Source organism: Stegostoma tigrinum, chromosome 7, assembly GCF_030684315.1.
Source record: "Stegostoma tigrinum isolate sSteTig4 chromosome 7, sSteTig4.hap1, whole genome shotgun sequence".
Classification (NCBI taxonomy): domain Eukaryota; kingdom Metazoa; phylum Chordata; class Chondrichthyes; order Orectolobiformes; family Stegostomatidae; genus Stegostoma; species Stegostoma tigrinum.
Genome location: NC_081360.1, coordinates 58,886,013 through 58,912,178, shown reverse-complemented (window position 1 = coordinate 58,912,178; position 26,166 = coordinate 58,886,013). Strand labels below are relative to the sequence as shown.

The 26,166-nt window shown below is 41.0% G+C and overlaps 1 protein-coding gene across 11 annotated transcripts in view; it reads left to right on the top strand.

Annotated features, from left to right (window-relative positions):
• Positions 1-26,166, top strand: part of baz2ba (bromodomain adjacent to zinc finger domain, 2Ba) — a 329,006-nt gene that overhangs the window by 21,913 nt on the left and 280,927 nt on the right. The window contains exon 2 of one of the 11 annotated variants that reach the window (XM_059647294.1): positions 25,927-26,023. The exons of the other annotated variants lie outside the window; for them this stretch is intronic. The gene's annotated coding sequence lies outside the window, so the exon portion shown is untranslated. The remainder of the gene's footprint in view (positions 1-25,926; positions 26,024-26,166) is intronic. 11 annotated transcript variants of the gene reach the window in all.

Below are 26,166 nucleotides of genomic sequence, written 5' to 3'. Positions count from 1 at the left end.
TGGCCTTGGTTTAATATAAAGTGAAAAAGACACCAGTGAATTATTCCTTCAGTAAGCATTTTGCGGAAGTATGAACCTGTAATTTGTGTTTTTGGTAATTCAAATTTCAGACTCTGATCAGACTATTAGCACTGAGTTGAGATTGCATCTAGCAGTGGGGATTTTAGTCTGAGTGAACGTGCTTACTCATTAGCACATCTCAAATTCCACTCTTCACTTCAATTTCCCTACCAACTGCATACTATCCTGACGTGTTTTGTTCTTATGTCACCATATGTGGTGCTACCTATCTAACAGTGTTGTTGGTGCATTTCTTATCCTATGGTCTGATGAATATATTTGGCATAATCCAAGGTGTAATTTGGACAACTGCATTTTGAACAAATTAGTGTATGGAGTATGAATGTAAGCCAGCGGGGCTATTCAGTAATTGAATCTTGAATTGCTTAATAACAGGTGTTTGATAAGATGAACTATATTAAAGAAATTAAAGTAGTAGTCTTGCTGCTGTGTACAAGTGGGAGTTATAGTCTAGTTCTGAGTACAATAAAATGTTGTGGTCGCAGAAGGGATCCTTCAGCCTTTATAATAGAGCATAGAGCTTAAATTTGCCAATGAATCAGAGCCTTTAGTGTCTTTTGAAGAATTGGGAAGAGACTTCTAGAAATTTCTCCAGCAAAACTGAAAGAATGGCATTCTTGTCCATTGGTTTCCAATCTGTTCAGTATCAAGGCATACTTTAATGAGACAAACAGTTTCTCGACACGTCAGGGTTTTTCAGCTGAACTGATTGTTCATTATGTCATATTTGCTTTCATTTACAATGACTCTGATCTTACTAGGGAGGTTTACAATATAGCGTACATAGTAAGCTAAAGAAGGATGAAAAGCATTTTGAAATGCTTTGGCCAAAATAAACTATTTTCAACTGCAGACATTGACACATTTTCAAAATCTGCTCAAATCAACTATTTTTAGCTATTCACAAACAATGAATCAGAACGAAATGCAAAATAGAGTAAATTGCAAGTTACTGGCAAACCTGGGCGTGCTGGTGTGTGCAATCTTGCATTCTGGGGAGGAAGTGATGAGATGGTCACCTGCACATCTTGGTCCATTGATCAGTGCTCCCTCCTGTTGTTTCTCATGTATGTTGGTGTTGAAGTTGCTAGTATGCAGAGGAATGTTGCTGCAACCAACAAGAATGCAGCATTGGCATGATCAGAGACTGTTGGACATTCACGTACAGCAGCTGGCCAAAACACATGCAAAGACACCTTTTCAAACTTCGGTTTAATTGTGCAATCTGTCTGTAGCTCAGCGTATTCCTGCTTTTCTGATAAAGTCAGCATTTATAATGAATCAGAAGACTGAGAACCAAAGGATTATGTGTCCAGCCATAGACTTCCACATTTGTTAAGGGGAAGTAGGATTTGAATTCCTCTTGTAGTGCTTTGAGATGTTCAAATTTGAGGTGTGCGTCTTGACAGCTGCATTTGCTGCTGACATTGCTAGTGGAAACATCTTGAGTGAATCCCGTGCCTTTGTCTCGTGCCAAAGATGCTGTTTTGAGCTGAAATCTTGAAGTTTTTCTGTGATGGCCAGGGTTGTTGTCATCTTAACCTGCGTTTTAGTATTCAGCTCATTCAGATGGCTGGAGACGTCTGTGACGGAAATGTCAGCTTAACCCACCAGTAATCCTCGGATAGTAATGTTTTATAAGACTGTTAAGGTATTGTTGAAAACTCTGTCATTTCTCTCTGGAGCACAGGAGAGACCCTTTCCCATGATAACTATCGCGGCTGATGTGTAACAGTAAACTCCTGATGGTTGGCCCTCATCTCTGCACACAAAATAGTCACCAACATGATTTTATGTAATTCATGATTTTTACGGCTTGTTCTAATACTGCAGCCAACTCTGGTGGCAATAATTTGGTAACAAGAGCCTTGAGGGTGACCTGAATTTCGGGATATTGCACATTCACCTTCCTGACAAATTCTTCAACTTGCCCTGACATGCACATTCCTCTATCAGTGCAACATATGGCCACCAGATAAGTTTGTTCTCCCTCAAGTTATCTGTTATCCAAAATATTTCTTCACCAGTTGCGTGGCTCCTTACAAAAAAGTTCTCCATCAACATAACCGAACATTGGCCAGCAACTGGCAGTGTCTGCTTATGTTGATGGATTCATCAGTTTGTAAATCATAAATCCCAGTAGTAGATAACTCCTCTTGTAGCGCCTCCTCAGTATAAGCTGACATGTCAATTCGCTGTTTAACTATATTACCAGAGAGTGGAACTTTGTACTATTTTGCAGCATCAGCTCCTAATATCACAATCATGATTTCTTTTAACATGCATGATGAAAATTTTGGCAATAGTATGAGCGTCTTTGGTTTTGCTGCAAGCTCAGGAACAAAGTAACTTGATACTTGAATTTTATCTGATACCCATACACATTCCATCTGACATGGAGTCTGCTTGATTTGTTTTGTTCTCATAAGCTATTGAAGCACTGAATGTGTTTGTTCACAAGAGATGGCTGTTTCTTCTGTGAATGTGTCTTAACTTGGTACCATTGCAGGGTCTGGCTCATCTGCAGGGAGAAGTTGGCATTCAGGTAAGGAGTAAACAGCGTGTCTTTGCTATGAAAATCGGAAGACCACGCAGCTCTTGTTATACTGTCTCTGAACAGTTCTTTTTAGGTTCGGATGTTTTATTGACTGAATTAGCAGAGGAATTACCTCTGCTGACAAGAAACATTCATTTCTCCTGAGAATCTAAGTGGTATAAGTGAAAATAAATTCCAAAAATACCCACTTTAAAATCCAAGCTAACTTGAAAATATGTCCAAGCGGGAAGGCCAGTTAAATCAGAGATTGTGGGAACTGCTGATGCTGGAGAATCTGAGATAACAAGGTGTAGAGCTGGATGAACATAGCAGGCCAAGCAGCATCAGAGGAGCAGGAAACCTGACGTTTTTGGGTCTAAACCCTTCTTTAGGATTTCTGAAGATGTGTCTAGACCCAAAACATCAGCTTTCCTGCTCCTCTGATGCTGCTTGGCCTGCTGTGTTCATCCAGCTCTACACCTTGTTATCTTAGGCCAGTTAAATAGCTGTTTCAGTGGCATGCTTCTTTATTGTACGTCTGTAATTTCTTCACGTAATGACCATTTGCACATGTGCATGCTCAGGCGCCAAATCTCTGCATGGGCACAGTGTCAGAAATCATTATGTAAAGTGCAGCTCCGAAGAATTTCGTGGTACACATTTGCTGCCCTTGTCCTCCTAGATGTTAGTGTTTGGGGCTGAAAGATGCTGTCTCAGGAGCCTTGAATTTTTGCAGTACATCTTGTCAATGGTATTGCTGCTACTGAGCATCAGTAGTGAAGGAGCGAATGTTTGTGGATGTGGTACCAGTCACTTGGGCTGCTTGGTCCTGAATGGTGTCAAGTTTCTTGAGTGTTGCATTATTTGGACTTGTACTGTCAAACAGGAGTATTCCTTCACACTCTTCACTTACGCCTTGTAGGTGGTGGATAGGTCAGGAGGTGCGTCACTGACTAGATTCCTGGCCTCGGACCTGCTCTTGTAGCTACACTATTTATAAATGTTTCTCAGTTACGTTGTGATTCCTGAAGCTAGGCCATTTGGTCCCAAAGTTTTGGTATTACTACTGCACTACAAGAACCCTGGACAATAATTATTTGGTGAGCCCAGGTCTGTTTCTGGTCAATAATAATTTAGAAATTTGAATGGAAATTTAAGAGGTTGAAAACCAAGACATCTTTATCTGCTCCAAATTGTGCACATAGATCAAGGATAGTGAACAGGATTAGTAGTTTAATTTTCACAAGTGTAGGAGATGTTATCCATATTCTTTCGTGGGATGTGTGTTCAGTTTGACGGGCAGACATTCTCTGTAGCAAAGGAGAGGATAAAAGACGCTGTTTTAATGTGGTTCCAGGCAGCAGGGAAAGTTTTAACCTCCACTCCAATTCTGCAGAAAGTGGCATTGCAGGTTGTTTGCCTGAAATGATGGATGGGTGAACTGATATTGTTGGCCTGAGGAGTGACAGGGTGGCTTGCTTCCTTGTTGACACCATGGCCAAGCTTGAGCCAATTGACCAGGGGCTGATGCAGAACCTAAGGGAACAGAGATGAGGGAGAAACTTTCTGGAAATAAGATCATATAACATTGGCCTAGTCCTGATCCATTCAGCCCTTTGAGTCTGATCTGCCATTCAAAGAGCTCAAGGCTGATTTGATAATCTTCAATTCAAGTTTCCTGTCTTTTCCCCATAACCCTTGGTTTCCTTGCTGATTGAAAATCTGGCAATTTCAGCCTTGAATATACTTAATAACCTAGTCTCAACAGCTCTCTGTGGTAAAGAATTCTACTGATTCACAACTGAGAGAAGAAATTTCTCCTCATCTCTGTTGAGGGAGGTTTGTAGGTTGACATTGGAAGTGTGGCACAGTTAGAGGGTGAAAGGAAAAGAAATTAGAAAAATATCGAGGCAGTTGTGGAATGCCTTTTCCATTGACAAATATTAGCCCACACTGTGCAACTGTAATGACAGGGGAACTATTATTGTTTGCTGTCATTACCATGTGAAACTGATAGTGATTACTTGTGTTTGTAAATACACGGTTTTGCTTCAAAATCCAGAAGAATTACTCCTGCATCAGGTGCACTGTCGAAAATGCCTAATTTTGGGAATCTCACAACTGGCACAAAGGTCTCCTTTAACACTAATATAGAGTGGTACAGCACAGAAACAGACCCTTTTATCCAACTCGTCCGCACTGATCAAGTTTCCCAAATGAAACTAGTCCCACTTGCCTGTGTTTGGCCCATATCTGTCTAAACCTTTCTTAATCATGTAGTTATCCAAAAATCTTTTAAATGTTGTAACAATACCTGCATCCACCACTTCCTCTGGCAGTTCATTATACATACAAACCACCCTCAGTGAAAAATTTCCCCCTCAGGTCCCTTTCAAATCTTTCTCTTCTCACCTTAAAAGTATAACTCCTTGTTTTTAACTCCCCACCTTAGGGAAAAGACACCTCCATTCAACTTATCTATGCCCATCATGATTTCATAAACCTCTGTATGATCACCCCTTGATCACTTACGGTCCAGTTAATAAACAAGCTCCAGCCTGTTCTTGTAATACAACTCAAACCTTTTAGTCCTGGCAATGTCCTGGTAAATTTATTCTGAGCCCTCTCCAATTTAATATTATCCTTCACGTAGCAGGGTGGCCAGAACTGTACACAGTACTCCAAAGTGGCCTCACCAAGCTCCTGTAGAACCTAAACGTGACATCTCAAACCCAATGCTCAACGGTCTGAGCAATGAACGCAAGCGTATTAAATGCATTCTTAACCATCCTGTCCATCTGTGACCCCTAGGTTTCTTTGTTTGACAACACTACCCAGGACCACACCGTGAACTCTGAGAGGTTGAGGGGTGACTTTATAAGAGGTGTATAAAAACATGAGGGGCACAGATAAAGTGAATAGCAAAGGTCTTATGCCTCCTCCCCTCAGCCCTCACCAACCTGATATTTCAATAATTTATCTACCACCTGTTGAAATGCTTTCAATGATCTAGCTTCACAACTCCCTGATGTACAGAATTCCAAACTTTCACTACGCTTTGGGAGAAGAAATTTCTTCTCACCTCTGTTTCTAGTATTTGGGGATACTAGTTTAAAACTGAGCCCCATAGTTTGGGATTCCTCCACTAGTGGAGTCATTTTTCTTAATATCTGTCCTGTCAAGCCCTCTCAGATTCTGTTTTTCAATAAGATCACCCTTCATTCTTTTAAACTCTAATCGATAAATGCCTGACCTGTTTAGCTGTTCTTGATAAGTCATTTCTTTCATATCAGGGGGTTCCACGTAGTGAATCTCTTTGGAACTGCTTCCAGTACCATTATATCCATTTTTAAACACAAGCGTCAAATCTCTTTACAGCACTCCAACTATGCCTCACCAACTCCCTGTACCTAGACTTCGATACTTTTCAGCTCCAACTCCCTTAAAATAAAGATCAAAGTTCCTTCTGTCCAAATTCCTTGCTGCACTTGCTTGCTAACTTTTTGTGTTTCATGGACTAGCACACTCAAATCCCTCTGTGCTGTATTCTCTCGGAGTCTGTGTCTATTTAAATACTATTAATTTGTCATTTGATTCTTCCTGTCAAAGTGCATGGCTTTACACTTCCCTCCATCTCCATCAACCTGTCTATATTCCCTTGTTCTGTGTGTCCTCATTGTAACATGCCCACTGACTTATTTTTCAACAACTGCAAATGTGGATAGTAAATATTTGAGGCCCACAGACTGATCTTTGTGGCTGCAACAGAGAAACTGTAAACTAAGGAGTAATTCAGAGTGATATAGTCTTCGGAAAGGATTAGAGAATAGTGTCAGATTGCGTGAAAATCAAAGGCATGGACAGCTATGCACAGGGAAAAAAAATCTCTTTTTGATACAGCAACCAAATAATACAGATTAGAGATGTAAATTAATCTAAATTACATGGCCCAGTGGATGAGATTTAGACATGGTAAGAAAACCAGTTGATTAGGGAGAAGCCAATATTCCTAACATAAGAGGGAAATATGATTTAGGAAATGTTGAAGCGTGTTGGGAAAGTCATTAGAGGGCAAACTGTACCTGAGAATCAGTAACAATGATGTTGATCAGATTATCGAGTAGTTAAGTGGTGGAGATTTAATCAGGAGCTTTTAAACCAGTAAAGGAAACGTCGGCATGGTGTTTAAAGCCCAGTGAAGAAAAGCTTCATCTCATCATTGCAATCCAGAAGGACTTCCAGATCAGAAGCAGAAAGCTGCTGAGTAGAGACATTATGACTTAGAAGCTGAAATTCCAGGAACTAGTGTCTGGTATAGGTACAATCTTAATTTCAGTTATTGCTCGGGAAAGTTAGGATCACAGGAGTGAAGGGGTAAAGTATGCTAAAGAAACCAGCAGAGCAAATATACCAAGACCAATAGCTAACAGAGCAATAATCTTCAAATGCAAATCAGAGCAGCAGAAGTATGGATTACTTCTAATTCATTTTCCCTGTTCACTTTCTTTCTTTATCTTCCTCCCAGTTATTTTGTCCATACCAGTGTGTTTGGAGCTTATTGTGACAGAAGTATTGGAGCTCTCTGATGAAGGGTCTAGGCCCGAAACGTCAACTTTTGTGCTCCTGAGATGCTGCTTGGCCTGCTGCGTTCATCCAGCTACACACTTTGTTATCTTGGATTCTCCAGCATCTGCAGTTCCCATTATCTCTGCTGCTGGGATTAAATGTCAATGAATCCAAATGTATAGCTAAATAAGGGCAAACATCAGTGATTCAGACCAATCTGAAATAAATAGTTTAAATGAAAGATATGTTAGAGGACAAATTCACTGGGACCATTCAAAATCTACGGGGACATTAGATCAGGAGTAGGCTATTCACTCTGTTGTACCTGCTGTGCCATTTAGTTTGATCATAGTTGGTCACACACTTTAATGCCTTTCACCATTTACTCTCCCTGTAACCTTTTACACCATTGATAATCAAACATTGTCAACCTTACCTTTAAATATACTCAGAGACTGAGCTTCCACAGCCCTCTGAAGTAAAGAGATGCAGCATCCTCCGAGTAAACTAAAATTCTCCTAATTTTGGTCCGAAATGGCACCCACTTTTATTTTTGATTGTGCCCCTGTTTCTAGTCTCCTCAACCAGAGTAAACATGCCAATTACACCTACCTGATCTATCCCTTTAAATATTTTGTAGGTTTCAATGAGGTCTTCTCTCTTTTTTTCTAAATTTGAGAGGGGATAGACCCGGTTTGCTTGATCTACGTTAATAGACTGGTCCTATCATCCTGGGAACAAGTCTAGCGTACCTTCATTGCACCCACTCTGTGACTATAGCATTTTTCCTGATATAAGGAGATCACAACTGCGAGCAGTACTTCAGGTGCAGTTTAAACAAATTCCTATACAAGTGAGTCAAGACTTCTCTACTCTTGTGCTCAAGTTCTGTTGCAGTAAAGGCTAACATTCCATGAACCTTCCTAACAGCTTGCTGTACTTGCATGTTAACCTTCCATGACCTTTTGCACATCTACACTTTGCAATCTCTCTTTATTTATAAAATACTTCCATGACCTTTTGCACATCTACACTTTGAGTATTTTATAAATAAAGAGAGATTGCAAAGTGTAGATGTGCAAAAGGTCATGGAAGTATTTTATAAATAAAGAGAGATTGCAATGTATCTGTTCTTCCTACCAAAGTAGATACCTCTCATTTTTTTGACATTATATGGAAAAGGTATGAATATGTATTAAGATGCTGACGTAAATCCTGTTATTTTTGCCTCTGAAATATTACCAAAACAACCGATTGATCCGCTTGGCTCAATTCTTACATCACCTGAGGTTACCGTGATTGACTGTCTGTGTCAACATTTCCCCTCGTCTGAGGCATGGTAACTCTCGGGCTAAACTACCACAAGTCATCTGTATCTAATAACCGAGCAGCTTTATGGTCGGATAGGGCTGTGGCTACTTATCATTTGGCAACTAATCAGTGTATGATTTGTGACCCCTGAGAGTCACAAGGTACATGCTTAGTAATTCAATAAGAATATGAACAATTTCTTTACTGAGGCATTGATCAGAATCTGGAATTCAGTATGACAGGAAGGAGTAAAACCAAATAATTTGAGCATTTTTAAAAAGAAACTAAAGATTACATGAAAGACAAAGGAAATGGACAGATGGATTGGAGTGGAAGGTGAGTCTTGTGGACTATAAATGTCAGTGCCAAATGTTGTCCTCCTGTACTATGTATTATTTGCAGTTTGTCTAATGGACCATGTCTGAACTGAATGGCCTGTTTGGTATGAGTGATAATGGGAACTGCAGATGCTGGAGAATCCAAGATAACAAGCTGGATGAACACAGCAGGCCAAGCAGCATCTCAGGAGCACAAAAGGCCTGTTTGGTATTTCTTGTTTAACCTCATAACTTCATGTACATCCTTCTTGATGAGTTAGTCACAGTTCCCTGTTCTCCAGTAACTTCAAAATAATTGTCTTGTCTTCAGTTCTGTACAAGTAGTTTTCTGCCATCCTGCTTCAATCCTAATTTCCAGTGCTGTACCCTCTACTCTAATGTGCACTTTTTTTTCCTTTCCTTCTCATGACATTGTGAAAAGCTGCATCGCCTGTGGTACTCTTTCCTTCACTTTTGTTCACTACTTATACCTTTTGGATTCTTCCATATCATTTTCGTTCAAAAGCTTTTTCAACACTCCATTCTCTCTCTGTCATGAATGCTTGCTCATGCATACGCGCGCACATGCACTCTTTCTCTCAGACTATCTCTCAAACTCTCACCCCTCCCCCCACACACATCCATGGGGTGAATTTGCATTTGCAGATACATTCTATTGTGTTCAAAATCACACAATTTATAGACAGTCAACGTGGCATTTTACAAATTCCTACTTTGGAAATAAAACTGGTCTGATTCCAAGTTAAAACACAGATTGTAAACAAGGCCTAACACCTATAATGCATTGTCTGACCGGAGATGTCACCTCTCGTATACTGATCAAACCTTTAGTTATCTAGGGGCAGTGACTTGAAAGAAATTCTGGGATTTGCTTATCAATCAATTGAAACCTGCATCATCTTTCTAACCGATTTAAAGATTTAACAGCCATCTTAGGTTTGTTCAATATATTTGCATCAGTTTTATGACCCTTCGATCTTTTGCTTATAAATTCTGTCTGATGCCACCTCTCTCACTAACAGCTGAAGAAGGAGCAAGAATATGAAAGCTTGTGTTTTCAAATAAACCTGTTGGACTATAATCTGCTATCCTGTGATTTTTGACCTTGTTTTAAAAGGCCAACTAGAGAGATCAATGTATGTTGCAAGACAACAGTTGGATGTGCCTTCAGTTGGTTCCAGTGCTTTTGCAGGATGAAGTATAAATTATTTCACGTGATTTTTTTTAAGTCAAATGGAAAAGGTTAGGATGAACAGATGGAAGCGTTGCCTCAAACCAGGCAGCAGTTTCTTTGTGCTTGTATCTTTAGGTTGCCATGCTCAGAAATGGGACTAGCGTTTATTTTTTCTACCAGACTGGAGGAAAATCTTCAGTGTCCCCTATCAAGTTATTTTTGGAAATTCTGTTCTTTTTGATGTGTATTAATAACATGGACTTGGATGTAGTGGGCATAAATTTTTCAGACTCAAAGCTTGGAAGTGTAGGTAACAGTGAGGAGATTTGTAACAGGGAGGTTATGGACATTTGTGCAATAATCCAACATAAATATTAATTAAATGGTGCCATTTAAGAGTTGCAATTACAATGAAGTTGGGGTTAACCATATGAACAATAAGATTAGACCACAAAGGCGTAATACTCTGTTATGTGATGTGATCATGGATGACCTTTTAGTCTTAACTTCACATTCTTGGTTGCTCCCTATGTCTGTTGGTCCCTTGAGACGACAAAATTTTGATAATCACACCCTTTTGAGTAACTTCAATGATGGAGCATCTCCAACCACCTGAGGTGGAGAGTTCCAGAACATTCACAACCCTTTATGTGAATAAATTTCTCATTTCTGAAGAAAGGTCCAGATCTGAAATGTCAGCTTTCCTGCTCCTCTGATGCTGCCTGGCCTGCTGTGTTCATGCAGCTCTACACCTGATCATCTATGTTCCTGCATAATGGATTTATCAGTCAGAGGATTCAAAGAATTTAACCTGTCAAATCACTTCAGAATCTTAGATGATGGGAACTGCAGATGCTGGAGATTCCAAGATAATAAAAAGTGAGGCTGGACGAACACAGCAGGCCAAGCAGCATCTCAGGAGCACAAAAGCTGACGTTTCGGGCCTAGACCCTTCATCAGAGAGGGGGATGGGGGGAGGGAACTGGAATAAATAGGGAGAGAGGGGGAGGCGGACCGAAGATGGAGAGTAAAGAAGATAGGTGGAGAGAGTGTAGGTGGGGAGGTAGGCAGGGGATAGGTCAGTCCAGGGAAGATGGACAGGTCAAGGAGGTGGGATGAGGTTAGTAGGTAGCGGGGGGTGCGGCTTGGGGTGGGAGGAAGGGATGGGTGAGAGGAAGAACCGGTTAGGGAGGCAGAGACAGGTTGGACTGGTTTTGGGATGCAATGGGTGGGGGGGAAGAGCTGGGCTGGTTGTGTGGTGCAGTGGGGGGAGGGGACGAACTGGGCTGGTTGAGGGATGCAGTCGGGGAAGGGGAGATTTTGAAACTGGTGAAGTCCACATTGATACCATATGGCTGCAGGGTTCCCAGGCGGAATATGAGTTGCTGTTCCTGCAACCTTCGGGTGGCATCATTGTGGCAGTGCAGGAGGCCCATGATGGACATGTCATCAAGAGAATGGGAGGGGGAGTGGAAATGGTTTGCGACTGGGAGGTGCAGTTGTTTTTTGCGAACTGAGTGGAGGTGTTCTGCAAAGCGGTCCCCAAGCCTCCGCTTGGTTTCCCCAATGTAGAGGAAGCCGCACCGGGTACAGTGGATGCAGTATACCACATTGGCAGATGTGCAGGTGAACCTCTGCTTAATGTGGAATGTCATCTTGGGGCCTGGGATGGGGGTGAGGGAGGAGGTGTGGGGACAAGTATAGCATTTCCTGCGGTTGCAGGGGAAGGTACCTAGAATACACCTCCTCCCACCCACCCTCCTGCAAAAATTCCATCCCCTATTCCCAATTCCTCCGCCTCCGCCGCATCTGCTCCCACGACAAGACATTCCACTCCCGCACATCCCAGATGTCCAAGTTCTTTAAGGACCGCAACTTTCCCCCCCACAGTGGTTGAGAACGCCCTTGACCGCGTCGACCGCGTCTCCCGCATTTCCCGCGACACATCCCTCACAGCCCGCCCCCGCCACAACCGCCCCAAGAGGATCCCCCTCGTTCTCACACACCACCCTACCAACCTCCGGATACAACGCATTATCCTCCGACACTTCCGCCATTTACAATCCGACCCCACCACCCAAGACATTTTTCCATCCCCTCCCCTGTCTGCTTTCCGGAGAGACCACTCTCTCTGTGACTCCCTTGTTCGCTCCACACTGCCCTCCAACCCCACCAAACCCAGCACCTTCCCCTGCAACCGCATACACCTAGCTCCATGACCAACAATGTCGTGCACCCTTTTATCCATAGAAGCATCACTGAAGCACCAACCACACCATGTGATCACGACGTATCTCAGACTAACTTAAAAAACAGTTCAGGACTTCAGTTCTGTACTTTAGAGCTCACTGACTCCTTACATTGCAGTGCTCTGTCTGACTGCTCTTCATGCAGGAACAGGCAACCACTGTATGCATTGGAACAGGATCCAACTTGGGGCTCTTATTTTTTTTTATAGATCACTCACTTTGAGGTTACTTGAACGCTCTTCTCATCTTCTGCCGTGCCTTGCCAATATAGCACAAACAGAAAGTCAGGCAGTTTGTTGTACTTGCCAGTGCTGAATGGTTGGTGGGCATACATGTACAGCACCACACAACAACAGTGCCAAATACAATGGTCTCAACATGTTGGATGTGGAAAAGATTTTTCTTGTGGGTAAATCCAGAGGTTGGAAGCTCTGCTTTAAAGTTAAGATTTGCCAGGCCAGAGATGGAAACTTCTTATTTGAGAGTTGTGCAACTTTGGAACTCTCTGCCTGCAAAGAGGTAAAAATCGGATTGTTGAATATTTTTAAGGCAGAGGCCCATAGATTGTTGTTAGGCAGGGTAATTGAGGATTATTAAGGTGAAATGAGAATGTGGAATTTGAAACAGAAACAGTTAAGTCATGATCTTATTGAATAGTCAAAGGGGTTTAAGGGATGAAATGGTCTACTTCTGCTTGCATTTCATGTGTTCATATACTGTTGGGTTTCCGTGATCACTGCTACAAGAAACAATGATTTCCAGATGAACAACACAAAATAAGTGGAAGAGCAAATGAGCAGAATTCTCCTGTGCCCAGGTTTCTTAGACATTGTGTATCCTGGCTGATGGAAAATGTTTAAAGCTGAATAAATGTTTAAGTCTGTAAGGTACAAAGGGTGGAAACAAGATACTACTTTTAAATCGACATAGTTTGTTGAAGATTGTACTTTGAACATCTGAAATAAGGCCTGTCTCAAGTTAGATATTTGGCCATTGAGTGCTACGGCACTTAGTGGTAAAGTAGCACTTTGGCTCAAAGTGCTACAAACAATGAGCCAATCCCTGGATATTGTCACGTAAAGTTTGATGTTAGAGGTTAAACATATTAATCTTAAACCGATTGTGTTTCTGATGCTGGAAATATGACTGCAAACGGACCGAAATATTAGATTTACCGTTCATCTGAAATACCAGATTTGGATGAGATATGTTTTCAATACTGTATTGTGCTACTTGGTGTTGGAAAACATTGCTGTTCATATTCCTTGTGGAACAACAAATATCATTTTAAAAAGTTGAATTTGGGACTAGATTTATGAAACTGAGCATTATTGTAAAGTAATGTTGTAAGCGTGCATTTCAGATTAATTTCCTGACTGGTTTTGCCTGAGCTTAACATTAGAAGAAAGACATCGGTAAATAGTTACTTGCTTCAGAATTTCTAGACTGTGACACAAAAGTTGATGCAATTTTTTGCGCCCTTATGGCAATCTTAGAATACCCCAGTTGACCCCAGCAAAGAATGAACCTGGAAACTCTCTGGTTCAAGTACTGAATAAACTTTGTACTTCTGGGTTTTTTTATCAATGACTGCCAAAGGCAAATCCTAAGGTCATAAATGTAATAAAGTAGCAACAGTTCTTAATAAAAAGTCTGGTGAATGAATTACTTGGTGCTTGAGCAATTTGAGTTTAAAACAAATATTTTCTATCAAATGCTGTACCTGTTGAGGTAAGCAAATTAATAATAGGAAATAGAATGCTTTGCATTTGAAGTATCCACTATCGCCAAGAAGACACCCTCAGTTTTATATATAGCACTGAAGCAAAGTAAGGCTTCTTCTACTGTGCCCCTTTTTATAGCTACTTAAACACTGATGAAGTGCCTCTGAAGGGGAGTCACTATTGTGAATTCAGAAATGTCACAGCCACTTGGATAGCACTTTGCTTCCAGGAGTATCACTGTGGTAATGACCAGGTTGCATTGCTGATGTTGATTGAAGGACTAGGACTCCAAGAATAACTGCCCTGCTCTCCTTTGAAGTTGTACCATGGGATTTTTAATTTCAACCCAAGGGAACAGACAAGTAAATTAACATCTCATCTGAAAAGTGGCACCTCTGGTGCAGCAGTTTTCGTTCTACATTGGTTTAATGTCTGCCTAGGTTTTTGTTTGCTGGTCTCTGGAGTTGGTGTGTGACCAAAGAGGATTTTGATTCTGACAGTCTAGGTGTTATTTGAAACTAGGTTGCAGAATTGAAAGGTGAGAAGCTATTGCAACACAGGACTGTCCCGCAAGCATTCCTATTTAATTAGAATGTTGTTTTTACTTTGGTTTTGAACAAGCAGAAAAAGATTTTCTTGGATTAGTAACTTGTATTGCTTTGTGCAGAATTTGGTGTACGCAGTTAGAATGGTACCTCCTTAAAGGGTTAACAGACTATATAATATAAAATTGTTCATATTGACTCCATAAACGTTTTCTTCAGTGCCAAACACTACAGCCTGATTTCTGGTAAAATGGTTGTCACAGTTGTCGTACGCAATGCGCAGCTCTTAGCGGCATGACATATAAGTTCTTGCAACCCTTGAAGTTTTTCACCTGGTTGCTACATATATAATGGTAGTATGAGCTAATGGACTGATATGCGCAATTTTCATTCTTCTGATGGAACTGTTGTGGCCTCATAGGACATAGAGATGTATCCAATAGGAGCAGGAATGGGCTATTTGGCACTTCAGACATGCTGTATTCTTCAAAATGATCATGTCAAGTTGTACAAGCTCAAGGAGGTGGGGATAGAGCCAGTAAAGTGAATGTAGGTAGGTAGTTGGGATGGGGGTTGACTTGCCTTTACTGGCTCCATCCCTGCCTCCTGACCTGCATGTCTTCTCTCCACCTATTTGTTCCTCTATCCACCTTCTATCATCGCCTCCCCCTCTCTCTATTTATTTCAGAGTCCCCTTCCCCTCCCCCATTTTTGAAGAAGAGTCCAGACCTGAAATGTCAGCTTTCCTGCTCCTGTAATGCTGCCTGGCCTGTTGTGTTCATCCGGCTCTACCTTGTCAACTCAGTACCCTGTTGCTGCTTTAACTCCCAAATCATTAATTGTCCTTAGTCCTAATAACTAGATGTTGCTCCTTTTTGAAGTGGAGGTGCCTGTATTAGACAGGAGTGGATGAGGTCAAAATTCACATAGCACCACACATAGTCCAACAGGTTTATTTGAAGATGTGGGCTTTTCCGGACTCAAGCCTTCGTCTTGAAAACGATGTTTTTGCCATAACCATATTCTGTGACAGAGAATTCTACGAACTTGCACTTTCTGGTTGAAGAAATTTCTTTCTTCTGAGTCTTCAATGGCCTCCTCCAAAGCCTTGAAGCGTAACTTCTGATTCTGAACTTTCTGCATTTATCCTGTATGATATTGTTAGAATTTTATAGGTTTTTCATTATAGGATCTCATTCTCTGAAGCTGCAGTGAATGTAGACCTAACCAATCCAGCCTTTCTATATACAGTAGTTCTGCCATGCCAGGAATCGGAATGGGAAATCTTTGCATTCTCTCCAGTCTTCTGGAGCATCCTTCCTCAAATCTGGAGACCAGATCTACACACAACACTTTAGGTGTTCTCTCACCAGTGTTCTGTACCATTGCAGCAAGACATTCCTGCTCTTGTAATAGAATCTTTTCTCAATGAAAGCCATCATAAAATTTTCCTTCTTTGCTGCCTGCTGCACCTGCATGATTATATGCAGCGAGCTAGCGTACAAGTACAGCCAGGTCTCATTGGATCTCTCCATTTCCCAATTTATTTTCGTTCGGATCATCTGTTTTGCTGTGTTGCTATCAGACAGAAAACCTCAGGTTTATCTTCATTATACTTAATCTGCCATGGATTTGCTTAACTTGTCCAAATCACACTGAAGTATCTCTGCATTTTCCTCCTGGTTCAGCTTTGTCATCAGTAAACTTGGAGGCATTACAATTAGATCCCTCGTCTAAATATTGAATATATATTGTGGATAGATAGGGTGCAAGCACTGATCCTTGTGGCACTCACTAGTAATTGCCTGCCACCGAAGAAAGACCTGTTTGTCCCTACTTTTTGTTTCATGTAGGCTAACTAATTCTCTATCCATGTGAGTACATTACTCCTAAATGCCTAGGCCCGTACCCGGTGCGGCTTCCTCTACATTGGGGAAACCAAGCGGAGGCTTGGGGACCGCTTTGCAGAACACCTCCGCTCAGTTCGCAACAAACAACTGCACCTCCCAGTCGCAAACCATTTCCACTCCCCCTCCCATTCTCTAGATGACATGTCCATCATGGGCCTCCTGCACTGCCACAATGATGCCACCCGAAGGTTGCAGGAACAGCAACTCATATTCCGCCTGGGAACCCTGCAGCCATATGGTATCAATGTGGACTTCACCAGTTTCAAAATCTCCCCTTCCCCCACTGCATCCCTAAACCAGCCCAGTTTGTCCCCTCCCCCCACTGCACCACACAACCAGCCCAGCTCTTCCCCCCCCCCCCCCCACCCACTGCATCCCAAAACCAGTCCAACCTGTCTCTGCCTCCCTAACCGGTTCTTCCTCTCACCCATCCCTTCCTCCCACCCGAAGCCGCACCCCCATCTACCTACTAACCTCATCCCACCTCCTTGACCTGTCCGTCTTCCCTGGACTGACCTATCCCCTCCCTACCTCCCCACCTATACTCTCTCCACCTATCTTCTTTACTCTCCATCTTTGGTCCGCCTCCCCCTCTCTCCCTATTTATTCCAGTTCCCTCTCCCCAGCCCCCTCTCTGATGAAGGGTCTAGGCCCGAAACGTCAGCTTTTGTGCTCCTGAGATGCTGCTTGTCCTGCTGTGTTCATCCAGCCTCACATTTTATTATCTCTATAATTCCTTGTGGTTTTGTCTAACATTTTTTAAAATTGTCAGGTTAAATTGGCTACCCTCCAATGTATAAGGATACTTCGAGTCTGCAGAATCTTAAACGATGACCACCAATGCACTGATTATTTCTAGGGCCATTTGATTTTAGCCTCTGGGATGTAGATGAAAAGGCCCTCGGATTTATTGGCCTTTAATGCCATCAATTTAGTCAACATCATTTCTCTACAAATAACTGATTTCTTTCAGTTCACCCCTCTTTCTAAACCTTGTGTTCCTTGATATTTTTGGAATGTTATTTGTGAAGACTGACCAAAATATATGTTTGTACCTATTGTAACCACCTCCTTTTCTGACTGAAAGGACCCTACACTTGTCTTCAATAACTTTTTTCTTTCCACACACCTATAAAAGCTTTAACAGTTTGTATATTCCTTGCAAGCTTACTCTTGTATGCTATACCACCCTTTTGTTCTCCTTTGCTGAAATCTAAACTGTTCCCAATCCTCAGGCCTACTGCTTTTTTGGCCTAGTCTACTGCTTCCTTGTATCTAATGCTCAAATCACTAACGTTCTGACATGATATCTGAAAATTTATATTTCCCATGTGGGGAGTAGTGGATCTGTAGCACATCCATCTGCTGAGTCCTTGAATGGCAGTGTGTATTTTATTTTAAAAAGAAGCAAAAATGTCAGGCTAAATGTAAAGAAATGGAAGAACTCCAAAAAGCAACAGACTCTGAGAGATTGAATTTGTTGACCTTGAGCACAAATAGTGGTTTATGGAACGGCATGTTAGTAATTGTCTGTGAGATCTCATAAATTTGGGATAAAATTAATTGGCACGGAGAAAGGAAAACTCACCGGAAGCAGTTATGTTCGACATCAGTGATTTGTTTCCAATGTTGCATGTGATGCAGATCTTATTTCCTTTAATCATATTCTACACTGGAAGGAATGTATTTGTTTCTATGAGAAAGTCTTGGAAGACTACCGTTTTTGAAGAGCTGGAGTATTGATGATCCTACATCATTTAAATTTAGGCTCGTAACCCCGCACACTTGTTCTGTCCTTCATTGAGATCAAGGCTGATCAATGACCAAACGCTCTCCCTTACATTTTTGTTAACCAAAAGTAATATCAATTACAGTTTTATAATTAACAACTGTTCTAGTGTCATTTGCTGTTATGGAGGAGAGATCTAAGCATCATCAATACATCACGGAGTCACAACAGCGTAGAGACATGTCCTTTAGCCTATCTTGTCTATGCTGACCAACAAACCACCAAACTGTACTAATCCCATTTACCTACACTTGTTTCCCAACCTACTATGCCCCAGCATTTTAAGTACTCATCCAGGTGTTGCTTAAATGCTATAAGAGTGCCTGCAGCCACCACACTGGCAGGCAGTGCATTCCATATTTCTGTCACCTGCTCAGTGATAAATGTTTCCTCCGATCCTCTCTAAATCACTTCCTCCTCACTTTAAACATATGCTTTCTGGTCCTAGCTGCATCTGCCATGGGGAAAAAGGTTCTCATGATCTAACCTAACCTCTCAAAACTTTGTGTGTCTCGATCAGATAGCCGTACCCCCAACTTCCTCTGCTCCAGGAAAAGCAAACATGGCTTATTCAGTGCCAACTCATAATCAAGACTTTCCATCCCAGGCAATATCCCTGGTGAATCTCCTCTGCATCCTCTCCAGTATGATGATGTTCTTCCAGTAGTATGGTGACTAGAACTGCACACGCTATTCCATGTGTGGCTTAACAGATACTGTATAAATTTCTAACAAAGCTTTTCTACTTGTATATTCAATGCCCCAGCTAATGGAGGTAAGAATCCCATTTGCCACTTTTGCCATGCTGTCTATTTGTAGTGACACCTTCAGACAGCTGTAGACTTGTACACCAAAGCCCCTTTGTTCCTCAGTACCTTCTGGGGATCTGCCATTCATTGTGTAAATCGTTTCCTTAATTGACCTCACAAAATGTATTGCCTTGCTCTTATCAGGATTAAATTCTATATGCTATTGCTGTACTAGCTGATCAATATCAGACTGTAGCCTGAGACCATCGCTTCTTGATCAACAATGCCAACAATTTTTGTATCATCTGCAACCTTAGTAATTATATGTTGTACCTTCACATCTAAATCATGAATGTTCATAACAAACAGTAAGGATCTCGGCTCTGATCCCTGTGGTGCACTGCTGGTCGCAGGATTCTCATCACAAAATTAAATCTTCTCTATCACCCTTCGCCTCAGTTTCCAAACCAATGTTGTATCTAGTTCGCCAACTTGCCTTACATCCCATGGGCTGTTACCTTGTGGATGGGCGTTCCTTGTTTCACAAAGACCTTACTAAAGTCCGCGTAAATTGCATCAACTACATTACCCCCATCAATATATTTAGACACCTCTTCAAAAAAATTCAACTAAATTATTCAGACAGGATGTCCCCCCAACAAATCCATAATTAGTATTGCCGATCTGTCTCTACCTTTCCAAATGTTGATTAATACTGTCCCTCAGAATTTTTTTTCAGAAGTTTCCCTACCGCTGAAGTTGGCTAACTGGTAATTATAAGTACCTGGCCTCTCCCTGCTTCGTCAGAGGAACTGCACGATCTATCCTCACGTCATCTGACACTTCATCTGTGGCTGGCAAAGTAATAAATATCTCCAACAGGGCTCCAGCAATTTCCTCCCATAGCAGCCTGGGATACATCTCATCAGGCCCTGGGGATTATGCTTTATCCCCACTAAAGCATCTAATGTGTTGTAGAAGCGTATCCTCATTTCACTTCTGTTTTAATTTTTTGGATTCCACCAGTGGGAATTCGGGTCAATAATGATAAACGAAGTTGCCACTTAAGTATCTAAAATTCAGGGAATCAAAGACTTTGCAGTTGATGGTGGTGAAGCAGAGGAGGAGGGACTGCAGTGCAGGTGTCATTAACGGCGTTAAGCTGGGTCAGGACTGATGGACTCTTTAAGCTATGTTTTTCTTTACTTCCTTATTCTTGTATTATTGAAAATAGCACTGAATTGTGGCAGCAAATGAAAGCTTTTCACTGTACATTGCAGTATTCTTATTGTACAATACCCTTGACAAAAATAATTTAAAAATCAAACTTTTGATCTCTCAAACAAACTAAGTAAGTGTAGTTCAATTTAATTAACAGACAGCTCATAACTTAAAGTAAAAAATAAGTTTCATAATGAATAACCAACAACCAAAATTCTTCCTACAAACACATTTTTACAGTACTACATGTCTGGTTGATATGTAGAATTGAGGCAGCAATCTCACAATCACCCCGGCTCATCAGATATTCATTTCTTTTCATCATGGCAAGCTGAAACCTTCCTTGGCCTTCAACAGTCATTTCCCTTAACCTAAATTTTTCGTGTCCATGTACCATCAGAAAGGTTCAGCTTGATATTTTACCATCTTGTAAATCTGGAAGAGCCCCGCCTCTTCTACTTGGAACAAAAAGCAACCTCCCAACAGCATTTGACTTGGTTGTTAGCAGATGTCAGAGGCAGGGTCTTTACTTGGAGAGTGGTAAGGGTGTGGAACGCCCTGCCTGCCAATGTAGTTAGCTCAGCCACATTAGGGGCATTTAAACAGTCCTTGGATAAGCACATGGATGATGATGGGATAGTGTAGGGGGCGAGGCTGAGATTGGTTCACAGGTTGGCGCAACATCAAGGGCCGAAGGGCCTGTTCTGCGCTGTTTTGTTCAATGTTCTAAACATCATTTCCCCTGCTTTTCCACAGCAAGTGATCTTTGTTTTTCTGTCTAAACAATAGCTGTCTTCCTTTTCCCTGTGAGATAGTATTAAAAGTTGTTAAATTTTAATCCTACTTCAGTGACTTTGTTTGATTTTGACTTTGAATAGAACACATGGGCATGTCTCAAAGCTGAGGTGTTTTTTCGGAATTCTTGGTTTTACTTGGAGTTGTTGTATTTCAAAAGATAACTGTCATGTGAAGTTCAGCAGTCATGACCAAATATAGTGTATGGTTGAAAACTATGAAAACAAATCCTTGTTGCCCACCGTAAGTCACATCCTGATATAGAAATCATGGACGGGAGCTATTCTGTCTCCATCCAATCGGCCAGTATCAATTCCATTAATTAAATTCAACTAAAGCAAATAGTCTCTTGTGAATTTTATCAGATCGCTGCTGTGTTTGTGTGTGATTTAATAACTTGCATAGACATTTCTTTTCAGAGATAGTAAGAGCTGCAGATGCTGGAGAATCTGAGGTAACAAGGTGTCAAGCTGGATGAACACAACAGGCCAAGCAGCATCAGAGGCTGTTTGACCTGCTGTGTTCATCAAGCTCTACACCTTGTTACATTAGACTTTTCTTTGTTCACTATTTCTGTTTCAAATCAAAAAATACAACTGACTTAATTATGCATGACCTAGAGTGGATTTAGTTGGGAATTTTATACTATGATCCTCATGATGTTTTTGTTCTTGTAATTATTTGAGGTTAGCGAGTTTTGAGAAGATTTGTAGCTCAGGTTGAGGTTCTGGATGTGAGTTTGCTCGCTGAGCTGGAAGGTTAGTTTTCAGACGTTTCGTCACCATTCTAGGTAACATCATCAGTGAGCCTCCGACGAAGCGCTGGTGTTATGTCCCGCTTTCTATTTATCTGGTTAGGTTTCCTTGGGTTGGTGATGTCATTTCCTGTTCTTTTTCTCAGGGGATGATAGAATGGCTCCAAATCAATGTGTTTGTTGATGGAGTTCCGGTTGGAATGCCATGCTTCTAGGAATTCTCGTGCATGTCTCTGTTTGGCTTGTCCTAGGATGGATGTGTTGTCCCAATCAAAGTGGTGTCCTTCCTTATCTGTATGTAAGGATACGAGTGATAGTGGGTCATGTCGTTTTGTGGCTAGTTGATGTTCATGTATCCTGGTGGCTAGCTTTCTGCCAGTTTGTCCAATGTAGTGTTTGTCACAGTTCTTGCAAGGTATTTTGTAGATGATGTTCATTTTATTTGTTGTCTGTATAGGGTCTTTTAAGATCATTAGCTGCTGTTTTAGTGTATTGGTGGGTTTGTGGGCTACCCTGATGCCAAGGGGTCCGAGTAGTCTGGCAGTCATTTCGGAAATGTCTTTGATGTATGTCCCTGAAATGTATGCTAAGAGTCAAAATGTTGGTGATGTTTCTAACACTGGCATCTGATGCTGTTGGAACAATGTAGAAGACCAAAGGTGAAGAGTTTTACTTAACATGATTAGTCACAGGAAGATCAGAATCATCCTTATAGACAGAGCTGTGATGTTCGGTGATCATCTGTTTGATCTACTTATTGTAGAGCCGATAGTATTATAAGCAGTGTACTTGCCTGGGGGAGGACATGTGAAATGTTAACTTCAGTTGGAAGGTGTATTTGATGCCTTAGACAAGTGATGCAGGAGGAGCTTAGTGGCAAGGTTTAGCATCTCCTGAAATTGTATTTTCACTTGAGTAATTTTATATTTCAACTTGTTTTCTAGCATGTTCCTTTTGGTCTCTTGAGATGTTCATAGAATATAATTTGACTTTATAAGTTTAAAAAACCAAGGAGGCTTTCAAAACTGAGAGGGAGTGCTGTGTTTTGATTTCAAAATGCGTTCAAACTATGGCTCATGTCAACATTCAGTGCTCCAGGATAAATTTAACATTTTTAAGTCAATGTTGATCTAGTTTATAATATAGTATTACTATTTGGGAACTTGGACTATAAAGCAGAGGTAAACTAATTTTTGGTTTTTAATTCTGTGAAGTTGATTTATGTTTTATTTAAGTGCCAGTAGCTTATTTCAGCACTGGATCAAACCAACCTTTCTGAGATAATCTCTGATTTCAGCTAAATGCTCAATCGAGCCACCAGATGAAATATTAAAGAATTGTTTACTAATTTTAGATGTATGAAAAAACCAAGAGATGGAGCTGGTCCCATTGGGAAGAAGAGATCTGGGTGAATAGAGGGCAGTTTAGTTTTGGCTGTTTCCAGGCGATTCAGCGCTGGAAATAAGTCTTATGCTGTCCAAGTAGACCGGTTTTTAAAAAGCCTGAACTTTTCTGCGAGTTCAGTGAGTAAAGGGGGAGATGGAGAGAATTGCATCTGATGAATGTGCAGAAAATCGCCAAAAGGAAATGCTTGCAATCTCGTCAGAATGAAATTAAAGTGAAGATATGAATAATACTTCGTTGGGATTGTGTATGTTAACAGATTTTGGGGATGGAATACGTACAATAGAAAGAATTGATCTTGGATCAGAAAATCCATATGTGTGGAGTTAAATAAAACGGGGAAGAAGACAATGGCGAGAGTCTCTGTAGGACCCTAACGGTAGCTATATAGTGGGAGAGACAGTAAATAAGGAGAGTACATCAGTCAAGAGTAACTTCAATTTTTATGTAGATTAGAGTAGTCAGATTGGCTGGGTTAGCCATGAGGAGACATTGGTCATGTGAGGTTGCTGAACTTGCTTGTTCTCGTTCAGACGTTTTTTCACCATGCCAGGTGACATTAGTTTGTCGTTAGCAGCAAAATGGCACAACGAACTCTCCTTAATATTGGTACACTCAGACGATGAAGGCTGTCAGCTGAACTGGGACGAGGTAACCATAATAGCCCAAGCCAAATATAGACATACACAGAAATTCATAGAGGCATGGTTCTCCACCCATAATGCAATCAACAAACATAGAATTGGACCCCATTTACAACCTCATACAGATCAAAACTGGAAATGACACTATTCAGCATAATGGACTAGACAGTATAAACTTCAAGGGGAGTAGAATAACACCACTTTGTCAGAGGCTCCACTGATGTCACCTAGCATGATGACGAAATGTCTGAACGAGAGCAAGTCAACAACCTCACCCTCAACCCGAGCCACAGATCCTTACCAAAACTTTAAGCGTTAGTAATGTGTTTGGGGCGGTTGCCTAGAACAATATGTTGTGGATCTTGTGATGTGTGGTGAGGCAGGTTTAATAAATTATGTCAGAGGAAAAGACCACAAGTAAACAGTGACCATAACGTGGTAGAATTTAGCATTCGTTCGAGAGGGAGGAACTTGGGTTGCAAACAGCTGTGCTAATCCAAAATAAGGGCAATTACAAAAGAATAAGGGCACAGTTGGACTGAAATGTTTTTTGCAGCAAGGAAGTTTGAGGAGCAATGGCAAACATTAAAGAAAATAGTGAATGGCAGACAGCAAGCATATTTCCCAGTGAGGTAGAAGGACTCAAGGAATGAGATATGCCAATCATGGTTAACCAGGGATGTTCAGGATAACATCTAATTGAAAGAAAAACAAAACACACAATTTAACAATAATTAGTCATAAGATAGAGCCTTAGGAAAGTTTTCAAAAAACAACAAAAGACAGCAAAAATTAAATGGGAGAAGAAAAACTTCAAGGGCAAACTTGCAAGTAATATTATGATGGGCAGCAAAAGCATATTTAGTCCATAAAAAGGGAGAGCGAACCCAAATTGAACATTGGGTTCTTAGAGAATGAGGCATGGGAATTAATAAAGAAAATGAGGAAATAGCTGAGGAATCGAATAAATACTTTGCATCATTCTTCACAGTGGAAGAGTGTACGAGCATTCCAACACTAGTAAATGGTCAAGGGCAAAAAGGAGGAGAGGAACTAAATACAATAACTATCACTGGGAAAAAAAACTAGAGAAACTAATGGGACTGAAGACCATAAGCACTTTGCACCATATGTAAGCCTCCTAGAATAGTAACAAATTAATTACAGAGGTGGTGGATGTACTGGTAATTTTCCAAGAATCTTTAAAATTTGGAACAGGCCAAGGAGATTGGAAAACTTTGATGCAACACCTTCATTTAAAAAAAATGAAGGAGACAAGTAGCAAGTAATTATGGGCCAGCCAGCTTATTTAAACTCTGTCATTAGATATTAAGAGTTTGTTATCACCAACACAATGGAAATAGGTGATATAATCAAGCAGAGTTGGCCTGGCTTCATGAAGGGAAATCATGTGTGATAAATGTACTTGATTTCTTCGAGCAGGTGACAATCATGATAGATAAAGGAGAAGAACGGATGTAATAGAAGGATGGAAGGAAATGGACCAAGAGCAGGCAGAAAGAATTAGTTCAGTTTGGCACAGCATTGTGGGCCAAAGGGCCCATTCCTGTGCTACACAGTTTGATGTTGTAATATATTCGGTTTTTCAGAAGGTGTTTGATAAGATACCAGACAGTAAGCTGCTCAATAAGGTAAGAACCAATGGTATCAGAAGTAGTACATTAGCATGGATAGAGGATTGGCTAACTAATAGAAGAACAAGAATTGGGATAAGGGGATATTTGCAAGATGACAACCTGTGCTAGTTCTCAGACCAGAAGGCATAATCTCAGAATGAGGTGTTGCAATCTTAAAACAGAGATGTGCAGGAATTTCTTAGAGTAGTGAATTTGTGGAATTTTTTTAATCACAGTAGACGGTTGAGGCTGGATCATTAAGTATACTCAAGGCTGAGAAATTTTTAATCAGTAAGCGACTCGAGGGTTGTAAGTAATAGGCAGGAAAGTGGAATGGGGGATTATCGGAACAGGTGATGATCTGTTTGAATGGTGGAGGAGATGTGCTGGGCTGAATGGCCCATTTGTGCTGCTATGTATGATGGTCTTTACTCTATCAAATGTTCTGTAGCTATCAGTTGTGAATATAAGCACAATTGCATGTGTTTTTTTTTCCCAGGTGATGCAATTTATGAATAATTGCCGAGTTTGCTTGCATAAGGGAGAATTTCAGTAATGTGGAACTGTCTGGATGTTCGTCTTATTTCAGAAGCAAAGTTAAGTTTTAAGTTTAATTTCTCTCGCTTGCTCTCTTGCTGTTGTGTGCATGCACACACATATGCATGTATTTGCTGAGTTTAAGGTTCAGTAATGCAGTGTTTAGTCTGTGGGGGTGGGGGTACATTTATTGGTAATATGT